Here is an 11,432-nt window from a genome sequence, read left to right as displayed (position 1 = left end):
AAGCCTCCTCACTGGGGAAAATTGGTTTCATTTAGGTTCCAGGCAGAGGCATACACATGGGACCAGAACCACTGCCTAGAGAAGAGCAGGAGGAGCAGCCCCCCAGGTACTGTGAGAGCTATACTGAGGGCACAGTATGCAGCTCATCCAGTAACAGAGGACCTTGGCATCTATGAAGCCTACAGCATAGTCTTATAAAAAGGATGCCAGTTCTTGCTCTCAGCCAAGTGCTAAAATGAAATCCTTGTCAACAAAAGCATCACCTTATTATACAAAGGTAACAGAAATGTGTTAAATAGATCATGCCCATAAAGTGTCTTAAGTATTCATATGTTGCTCAGTTATCTATCTCTCTGTGCACCTGGGTCTCAAAGATGCAGTCAGAATTTATTTAACTCTAAACAAGTATCTAGCTAGTGCCCCAGTACCTGGAGATCATAAACAAGGCATATACTGCATATCTTTCCTGCTGTTCCATCTAATTTAGTAAAAATATTTGGAGAAGGTTAACTAGCTTGGGCCTTAGACAAGTCACAGCTAGAGTAGGGGCCTGTGGTGATAATCTTTCTCCTTACTTCCTCCTCAAATTCAACAGACCTGCTATTTGTATACTCAGTTTGGCTTGGCATTTTCTTCCATCAGACGTTTTGATCTGAAGTCCCCATGGAAAAGCTTTAAATGAAATGTAAAGGACTGGACACTACAAATCTTCTAAATGGAAAGTGTAATTGTAGCTAGATAAGAAAGAGGAAAAGAGAGTGTAATTCATTAGCTTAACAGGTTATGATGCCTACATGTGTTTTGAATATACAACCCAATGACTTGTGCCTGTCATTTTATTTATTTATTTTTCCTTAGGCACAATAGCTATATTTTTCTTTTGTCAATAGATGACCTTTACTTAATAGACATTGCTCTATTTCCTGTGTCTTTAAAGAGTCTCCAACTTAACCATTTACATACAGACCTGCAAAATAAAGAAGATAAAAAAAAAAAAAAAAGACAAATCAATCTTTCTTCTCTAAACCTTGATCAGTTGCTCTTGCATTTTGACAAATGAAGCTTCTACTGAACTTGGATGTATGTTGGTTGAACGTGTCCTAAATGGTAAAGATGTAGAAAACTAGGGAAGCAAATGTGCCTACTGAAAGGTTCCTGCTCACTCACTTTTGTCAGTTAAAAGTAACATCCGTTAATGTTCATTTACATTAATATTAGCCTACCTAAGTGGACTGTTTGGGAATAATATGTTGGAGTGTACAAGTCTGAAAGTGAGCTATTGTGTTTCACTGATGATCTGTGAAGAATTATGTCGAGTATTTAGATTAGCTCACTTGCCTAGAAGTCCGCTTGAAGTTCTAAACTCACCTTTTCTTCATTTTTAATTCATTATAATGGCTTAATCCATCTACTTGAGATTTCAATAAATGAGCTTCTCAAGCATCTATTTTGAGACCATGTCATTTATTATTTACATGTTCCCTATTGAACAAGTTATAAGCAAAGTATTTTTTCCAGTTCAATTTTTTTTTATATTAATGAGTTATCACTTAGAGATTTTTTAAACGTTACTCATGCAAATGTGGTTGTTTCTACTTTTTTTCACCATTAGTTTTTTTTTTTTTTCTAAAATATAATATAATAGAAACTGTCATTCCTTTCCACTGAAACATTTTCCAGAGGATAAAATTCATTTCATCCACCTAAAAAGTGTGTAATATAACATTTCAAACTTCTGACAGTTTGGAAATTTATCCACAATACATTATAAACGTCATTTTGCTCTGTGAATAACATCCCAGCACATTCACCTTCAGTTATAACCTTCGCCTGGCAGGAATACATAGCATCAATCCCTAAGGAGAAAGATGACTCCACAAAATAGGGTCTGAGGGCAGAGGATGGGTATCTTCCCGAAGGTTAACCACAAACAGAAACCCTAGGGGAACCCATTCTAGATATGTGTGCTGTTGGTGTGGCACTGAACTTGATGGACAGTTTTCACAGAAAACCACATTAAAGATGGGGAGGGGAAACCACTGCTGAAAACAATGGTCTTTCACTGGTAATCTGATGCAGATATGACAGAAGCAAGTTACTGTGTGAGCAAAGAGGCACAGAGATATCTGTTCCAGGCTGGACTCCTGTGTTGCTGTGCCTTTATGGGAGCTGCTGGTGGGGGATTCTGGTGGTGCAGGGTCTGTTACCCTATGAGGTGGGTGTGGGGATTATCTGGGCAAGGATTTGTACAGGCTGCTCAGGGAGGTGTGGCACTAAGTTTTGGTGAATATATCTCTGTCTCTGTCACACTTTGCTAGAGCTGGACAATGTAAGTGCAACTGCTGGTTTCTGGGTGATCTCTATGCCACTGAGGAGGAAGGAGTAGAGCTTTCTGCTGTTTTTAAGGCCCACACAACAAATGAAGTTCTGTGACAACATCTGTTAACAGGTATGTCAAAAACAGTATTAACCTTGTAATAGAGGGAAAGAAATAAAAATCCCTGGTAGCAAGAGAAAAGAAGAAATGTGCATTGACTTCAATGGCTTACCAAACACAAGTGGGGCTAAAACAAGTAAGAGTGGTCAGACATAAAGTGGATACTCTGATGAACACCTGTTCCTCAGGTTAAGTGATCCCATTTACTAAAGAGAAGTAGTTTTCTTCATGTATTCACTTCATAGAAAGGTTTGTTTACAAAAAGACCTTCTTCATGTTTATGATATAAATAATTGCTAAAAATGCTCAATCACTTATTATATAAGGAATAGATGATACTAAATATAGCTGTACAGTTTAATGTTTATATAATTACCCATCTAATACTTCTGTGTATTTAAGTAATTCTTTCCTCAAAGGGCTTATAAAACATCAATCTGTGAGATCCACGTGAATTTTCTTTGGAATATTTACGAAGTGGTTATTGCAAAACAGTAGGACTTCTAACTGGGTCAGCTGCCTAAGAAAGTCATGGGGAGAGTTTCAGATATTAGGAATTTATGCTAAGTCAATATAGCATCTTGATACTCTAGAAAAGAACAGAATTTGTTTATTTTCTACAAAGTAATGTGTTTCTTTGTTATAAACAGTCTGTCAAATCTGGACCTTCCTCAGTCATTCCCAGAAGTTATGCAACTCCTAGAAGAGGAGGAGTTGCAGGGTTAGACATGTTTTGATACAATGTAAAAAGTAATAAAATTTGCTGAAAAGAATAGGAACTTGGTCAGAAAGTCAGGAGCATAGAAAAGATAAATTCCCACCTGTATGAGTTGACAGTGAAGAGGGCATTACTTAACAGAGTTCAGGGAACACAAGGGCAACACTTACCCTTTGCTGTGAGCAGCCATGCAAATAAACAACTTTTGTTTCCATCCATGGAAGCGGGCTTCTTTTTTTACAGACTTCATGGGTATTCATCTCTGTCTATGACTCATTCATTATAGATATATAAAAAGCTTTAATCATCTAGTGAGGAAAACAAAGTAATGCTGTGTAATTTAAGTGACCAGTCACACATCACAAAAAAGGCAAAGTAAATAGCCAACTTTTTTTTTCTCCTCCCATTTATAGATCACATTTTTAAAACCATGAACCAAACACTTCTGGAAGAAGGAAACAAACTAAAAAGAAAATGCAGATCCATCGGTGCATGAATTAAGAATGGCAAACTGTGCAAAATATTTTGGAATGTTTATGCAAAATTATTCTGGAACAAATAAAGGTCCCCCTAGCAAGTTAAGATGCAAACTGTAAAGTTCCTGAGAGTACACATCCAACTATGTACTAAGTGCTAGCAGACGAAACTAATTTGACTACAGCAATGGGAGGTGCAGTTAGTTAATTAATTAATTAAACTTCTTGCTGTTACATTTGCTAACTAAAGAAGATGATCAGCTAAACACACCAATTCTTCCCAGTGTTTTTGGTTTGGAATTTGAGATATCTGGGTTCTTGTATTGGAGCAACTCCATTCCAAACATGTCCTTGCCTCCTTACAAGGTGAATTATATCCATACTGAAGGGATTGAAGTCAACTGAGGACAAACTGTGAAACCTGATGTCCTATGATTCACAAGAATTTGTATTAAATTACTTAAAATCTACTGAATAGAATTCTAATCTCTTTGTCCATACTTGCTAACTCAAGAAATGAAGATAATAATAAGACTTCGAGGGCTTAAGAAATCGTACTTCCATGATGCATGGGACTTGGTGCTGGAAAAGGTCTTCTCTCACTGTGTCATTGTGCAGTCACTACACAATGGGACCTTAGTTTTCTTTTTGACAAGAAAGCAGTAGCCCTATCATTAGATCAAAACGTTATGCATCTATTTTACCCCAGCAAATCTTGACCCAATTTTAAGATAAAATAACTCTGACAGGTACTCACTACTAGCTACTAATTACAGTTAGTACATGTTACTAAAAGGAATTTGTGATTGAGTATCATACTGTTTCAGTTGTTGCATGATGCCTACAACAGAACAAATTTGTACAAAACTATCACAGCTGAGCTAATTGCCTAGATCACAGCCAATAAAAACTTCTGCTTCTACAGCCTGAACTGTATTTAGCCATTACACCATGGGTATTTGAAAGTGAGGTGCTCCTGCTTCATAGGATTGTGACTGGAGGCTTATGTTTAGCTGTGTCAATATAAGTCAGTCTTACAGCCAGAATGAAGTGCAAAATTCTTCAGATAAACTGCAATGCAGTAATTAAACTCATCTGCCTGAAGCTTAAAGCTGATAGTTTGAGATTTATGCACCTGCAGTGAATTCCTCACAGAATTTCTCTCTCAGTGCTCTGTTATACTCATGGCAGGATCAGATGTAACATGATAGAATGATTTCTGCCTGGTATTATAAGATCTGTTGTTACACAGAGCAAGTGTCTGTTGGGGGCGGGGGGGGAGGGGGGAGTACCTTTGCTTTTGTTTGTTTGCTTATTTGATTGTTTTGTTTTTTCGACAGCTGCTAGATACACTGCAATTCTTCATATGGAAAAGTTTCTTAGACACTTGCCTTTGGCTGAGCAGCAAAGAAAAGAACCTTAAAGACAAAGCAGGAAAATGTTAAAATGTTATCCAGGAAAGGAAAAAGGGAACAAACCAACAAACCAAAAATGGTTACAACCTGCATACTAATACTGAATAGGATTTTCTTTTTGTTCTAAAAGTAAAATGAAAATTTGGTGAAAGGAAATTTTCTGTAGCTGTTATGAAACATATTAACCTGAATTTTCCAGGAAAGTGTTCTACCTTCCTTGCAGTAAATGTATCTGAAAAGTGGCTTATTGTTTGAAGCGGTGTTCAGCTCTTCCCAATGAAACTTGAGTCTCTTGTCAGATGTGCTGGATATAAAAGTTATAAAATTAAAAAGGGAAAGGTTGACAGTCATTCTAAATTTCTTCAGGCTCACTTTGATCAGTATGAATGTTAAAGCTATGAGCCTTATGCTCTGTAACATAGAGTCAAATTTATCAGGCATAAAGCGTCAAGGTCTATAAGTTCATAAGGGCAGATCGTAGTTTACTGTAAACAAAGATCTAAGAGACATAAGCAAGACCAATATTATTTCTGGGATATGATTAAGTGCCTAGAGCACATTCTACAAGAATATTTAATGAAATCTATTTTCTCCTCCAAAGAATTATGCATATCCATATTTTAGATGTAAACCAATCTTTTATTGGTAAGTCCCAACTATGTTTTCCTGCACTGCAGTTTTGAATACATTTTGCCTTGCAAAAACAGAGTCCCTGAAACTATAATGTATCTGCAGTTACAGAGACAGATGCTAATAGTAAGGGGGATACTGATTAAATTGTATTATACTGACAATACTAAAAATGTGGTAGAGAGAAATTATTTTGGGAGAAAAATCAATAAAATCACTTACCAAATGGAAAACCAGCAACAAAAGAAGTCTTGTGAAATGATAAGGTAGTTTTATATAGATTTATCGCTACCAATTACACAAAAAGCTTTAATTTAGATAGTCAAATATATTCTCTGTCAGATAATGTTAGAATAAGGGAGAATGCCTTTAAACTGAAAGAGGGGAGTTGTAGATTAGAACTTTGGAAGAAATTCTTCCCTCAGAGAGTGGTGGAGCACTGGAACAGGTTGCCCAGATATGGATGCCCCATCCCTGGAAGTGTTCAAGGCCAGGTTGGATAGGGCTCTGAGCAACCTGGTCTAGTGGGAGGTGTCCCTGTCCACGGCAGGGCGTGGGAACTAGATAACCCTTAAGGTCCTTTCCAACCCAAACCATTCTATCATCTTATGATTCTATCATTTGTGCATACAGAAAGATCTGATGGTTCAGGAATGCAAAAAGGAAGACATCACTTTCTCATTCAACTGTCAGAGCACTGCTCATCGTGTCCTCAATTTTATCTGATTCTCTAAACTCAAGGATAAGTCAGGTAATTCATTTTATAAGGCTTTCAGATTGTTTGCTTTTATGTAGAGACCCTATAAAGCATTTATATGGAGGATTATCTTGTGAGAAGTTATATTATGAAAACACCCAGAGTATCATCCCTCAGACATAAAACCTCCAAAAGAAATTTGATTTTCTGTCTGCTGAAGAATCTCTGAGTTCATTTCTGATCTGATTAACAGAACAAAATGTTGAAACAAAAGTCAGGATTTCTCGCTGAATTACATGCAGAATGAGGCAGGAACCCCTCCTGATCATATTAGTATGTATGAGAACAAAGCTGTCAAAAAGAGAAAAAAAGGCCTAAGAAACATATCATGCCACAGCTACAGCTCTTCAGAGACCTCAGCATTTCTGGTAACTTGATTAAATTTCAAAGGCATTTTATATATTTAAAAAGTATATTTTAATAACAATATTTTAATTATTATTAATAATTCCACCTTGGAATGAAAACCTGTTTGAGGTTTGTCCAGAGAGGTTGTGGAGTCTCTTTCTCTGGAGATATTTAAAATCTGCCTGGATGCCATCCTGTGCAATGTGCTCTAGGTGATCCTGCTTGGCAGGGGAGTTGGACTAGATGATCTTCAGAGGCCCCTTCCAACCTCAACTATTCTGTGATTCTGTTTTCAAAATCTTGAAAGCAATGGGTGAGGTAAATACAGACCTGTTGCTTACCAAATCCCACAGTAAAAGAACTAAGGAGTAAGCAATATAATTGTTACAAAACTTACTTAATATAGCTAATATAAAGCAAGGTGTTTTTTCATGGTGAATAATGAACTTCCAAAATTTTTTGACCTGGGGGGAAAAAAAAGGCTGGAAAATGTTATTAGAGTTTCAAAAAGTATTAGGCAGATGGATCATAACCAATATTGAAGGGAATAGGCAGGAATGCATCCTCTGATATCCCTAATAAAACACTTGTGAATGCTGGAGGAGTACAAGAGCAATGGACCACGGGTAGTAGCTGGGGTGTTATCTTTCAGTTTTGTAAAGGACAAGCAGAAAAAGAAATTATATGACTCAGATGCCAGAAATTTACCAATGTTGTTTAAATATCTCAAGTTCTTAATCTATGATTCCATGTAGTATTTCAGTAGTTGGGCTGCTGAACAACAGTGTTTTTTTGTTTCTTTTTTTTTTTTTTTTAATTTCCTCTAAAAATGCTTCTTTTCATAGTGTATCATAATGGATAAACAAGGCTCACAAGATTGTTGACAATACTGGAAGTGGCTGGCTCTATTTCTGATAGAAAAGTAGAGGCTGAACCCCTCTCATGGAATGCTCTTCATCATGCTGAGTATTGGTGGCCGCTATAATCCGTATTACTTAGAAGAACTATCAAATCAGGAAAAAAGACATTCTTATAAGGAACTACAAAGAAGTTGCAAGGTAGGACTCTCTAGTGTGTTTTGCACAGCAAGACCAGTCTTAGTTGAAGAAATGAGAGAAACCACGCATGTTAAATCCAGGAAGGGTCAAGAAGAAGGATGCGAGCACTGATATGAACCAACACTCAGTGGCGTACACAGACCAAGAGGAGTCTTATACAGTGGAATTCAGGCATTATGAATATTGGATGATGAGGTATTATAGATTTGTTACCTCTATATATTAAAGAGATCTAACAGAAACTCTTAATTAAAACTTATTTTTGTTCTCTTTGCTTTCCTTCCAGCATTCACAAGCCTGTGCTTTATAGCTCTTCCAGACATTTCACAAGAGTTTCCACGTGGTAAAGGTGGGGTTTCCTCTAAGCAGTAATAAAGGAACCTTAAAACAGGATGATCCTGTCCCTGCGCAAAGGTCTATTACAGAGAAGGCACGTGAATATGCTTCACTGCAGGCCTTTGAACGGTGATGAAACAATTTTACAGTTATTGCTTTGGTTTCACAGAAGCTCTTGCTACTGTAGACACAGAAATTTCTCTTTCACCTGAGTTTGAAAAGAGGATGTCAAGGAATTCATCTCTTTAGCTGTAAATGCACATCCATATTACTGCCAAAACAGTCCTTTGGGTTTCCAGGGATGCCAGACATTAGATGTAGCCCAAAGCCAGAGACGCTGCTGACCTCAGGAGTGCTGCCCCCTGTCTCTGCAGTGCTCCACGAGTTTCTCTTCATTTTGGCATTTGAAGGTCTGTGGAAGAATTGAATTTGGAGAGGTGAGGAGGTCAGTCCCAATGGCATTACTAAAAAAGGAATACAGGTTGAAAGCATTAAAGGCACAGGGAAGAAAGCCAAGAATCAACATGTTAGATGATATCTGCTCCTTTTCTAGGCTACAAGCAGAAAATTCATTGCTTTTGATGTAAAATCCACCTGCAGAAACTGAAGAGAGATTTTTCTTTAAGGAAAATAGCAAACCCTGCCTCCTATCTCCGTTGTTGTGACATACACCCAGATTAGATCAACGGGAGCCGTATAGTTGCAATGGAATAATTAGGTTTTTTGCAGGTATTGAAATGAGTCTGAATTTTCTCTACAGATTTTTCTTTTGTTATCATTGCAGACTTTTTTTTTTTAAATGAAAACAGCATTATTTAAAGTATTTTTGTCTTTTCCCTTTAACCTTACATTCTTCACAATTTTTTTGTTTGTTTGTTTTCCTACAGATGGGGATTTCATTATTAAAGATTAGGATGAAGCAGCAGTAACACAGAAATTAAGAAACAATGATAATGTTGCTGTAAAACTGCCTTTAGTGTTACAAATAAAGAATAAGAGAAATAGCAAAAGATAGGCAGATCTATCCCAATTATCATTTATTTCCTGTATTCTATTTACTGTTAAGAGCTCTTTCAAAGCAATGGTAAAATGATTAACATATTTCCACTTCTTACTAAAAAATTATCTTTATTTATTTATTTAGTAGCAAGATGAAGACTCTTTTGATCTATTCATGGCTAGTGTTAAAACTGGCAAAGATACTTACTGTGGAAAAAGTTTTATGATAATTATATCACAGAATAATAATAATAATAAAAAAAAATCTCGTACACACTTTTGCACAGAAGCAGAAATATGTATGTTCATATCAAATCTCTCTTAAACATGCTGCTCTGAAAATAAAACGTTACCCATGTTCCAGTCTAATGCCTGTTTAATGCACAGAATGCATCCAAGCCTATTCAGGCAAGAGTTTATAATATGCTGCACTGAAAAATACAATGCTAACAAAATTATATCTGGGAGGCTATTGACTTTTCTTCATTATCCAGGTTTTAATTGACCAAATATAAAAGCTGGCCAAGAACCCCATTTCATACAATTCAGTTGTGCCTGACACTGGTCTCTGTGAGAAAAAACCTGGATCCAAACAGCCCAAACCTGCCAGCTCCTATTTGTCATTTTTTAAATCAGAAAACATTACTTCTGAAATCATATAAGTCAAACAGTTGCATAGTCAAATGATTTATTCCACTTACTCTGTCACTGAACTGTCATTTCTATTCAAATGCAAAAGAAATTAAGTCTCTTCCTTTAGTAGCATTTCTGTGTTTATTTTTCCTGGTAAAAATAGGTGTTACTTTTAATTCAGGTTGTTTAAAACTTTCAGACAGTAGTTGTGATTAAAAGTTTCCCTGCTAGACTGATTTTACCTTCATTACCTGGTATTCTTTCCCATGAAAGAAACAATATCATCTGGTTTTACTTCACTGTATATGTATTGAATAGATTTTTCTTTGTTTGTTTTTTTTTTTTTTGTCCCCCACCCCTCCAAAAAAAAAAACCAAACACAGAGCACACCTATGTATTATAGAAGCATGTGTGACAGCTTGAAAATTGTTCTTAGGGCTGCTTCTGGACCAGACTTCGAAGAGTTCCTAACATAAGTGACATCTGTTCACTGAATAGAGTCACTTGCTGGTTAATTTTCATTTACATCTTCCTTTAAATGGCTGCTCGCCAGTCCTCTGTTCACAATCCACATTTTTTTGATCTGTCTCCTGCATGTCTGGCTCTGTTGCTGCCTTTACATCCTTGATGGCTGCACCTTTTCCAGCTCCAGACACCACAGCACTCTCTCTGGGGAGAGGAACCTGTGAATGTCAGCTTGTTTCTTCAACTCTAGAGAAGTTGAGGGGGGAGTTTCCTGGCATCAAAATATTCGGTCATACATACAACTTGATGAGAAGGAACTATGACAGGAAGGAAAGAAAAGGAAGCAAGCAAGCAAGCAAGCAAGCCTGGCCCTAGCCTGCAGCCCAGCCTCTCTCGTCTGGATGAGAAGAATCCAAGGGTCTCCTTTGCATAACAAGCAGCTAATGATGTGTGTCTTGCTGTTTCTTTTCATGCCTTGGTATATGTACATTATCACTCAGAAGTGAAAGTGATGTCAAAGGACAACAGTCCAGGAGTTTCCATACCATCATCTTAATATAAGACCAGTAAATTGCAAAGGAGAAGAAAAACAGAGAAATTACAGATGCGTAAAATATAATAGGAAAGGTTTTAAACAACTGCTTTTGAATGAGTGGACAAAATGCTTAACGGTAAGCAGAACATTTTGCATTTATTTCAGGAATATTTGGCAATAAAACGTAATGCAGGCAAAATGAAATGCTGATGGTTGTTCTACTCTGTGAAATTTTCATCTTAAAGATCTTGGTAATATTTTTGAGAGGAACATAAAGGATTTTCCCAAAACTGTGTGCTTGTTTGGTAACCCAACTCTTCCCAGAGACAGTGTTCTGCTTTCATTTGATGATTTATGACAACTTCTCTGCACATGATTTTGAGTAAATCACTAGCCAGCACTATGATATACTGCAGTGTCATATGCCCAAGAGGCAGAGAAGACAGGAGACTATGAAATATCAGTGCATATTGATAATTGGATATTGAAAATTAAAGGGATATGCATTGTTTGGGGTTCTTCAGGAAAAATTTGCATCCCAGAGAATGTGTGATATTGCCTGTCACTGTCCCTCCTTCAACAATGCCAAGAGGATTAGGAAGCACTGGAGAAAGAATATACCTGA

General features: G+C 36.8%; 1 long non-coding RNA gene across 1 annotated transcript; it reads left to right on the top strand.

Moving 5' to 3' along the window:
• Positions 1 to 1,892: 1,892 nt before the first annotated feature.
• LOC106048993 (uncharacterized) lies at positions 1,893 to 9,701 on the top strand. Its single transcript, XR_001214353.3, has 4 exons — positions 1,893 to 2,449; positions 6,310 to 6,427; positions 7,627 to 8,034; positions 8,126 to 9,701. It is a non-coding gene; the product is annotated as an uncharacterized lncRNA (long non-coding RNA).
• The last annotated feature ends 1,731 nt before the right edge of the window (positions 9,702 to 11,432 follow it).

The sequence above is a fragment of the Anser cygnoides genome, chromosome 3 (assembly GCF_040182565.1).
Source record: "Anser cygnoides isolate HZ-2024a breed goose chromosome 3, Taihu_goose_T2T_genome, whole genome shotgun sequence".
Classification (NCBI taxonomy): domain Eukaryota; kingdom Metazoa; phylum Chordata; class Aves; order Anseriformes; family Anatidae; genus Anser; species Anser cygnoides.
Note: the sequence above shows the minus strand (reverse complement) of the source record. Positions and strands in the feature narration are given on the sequence as shown.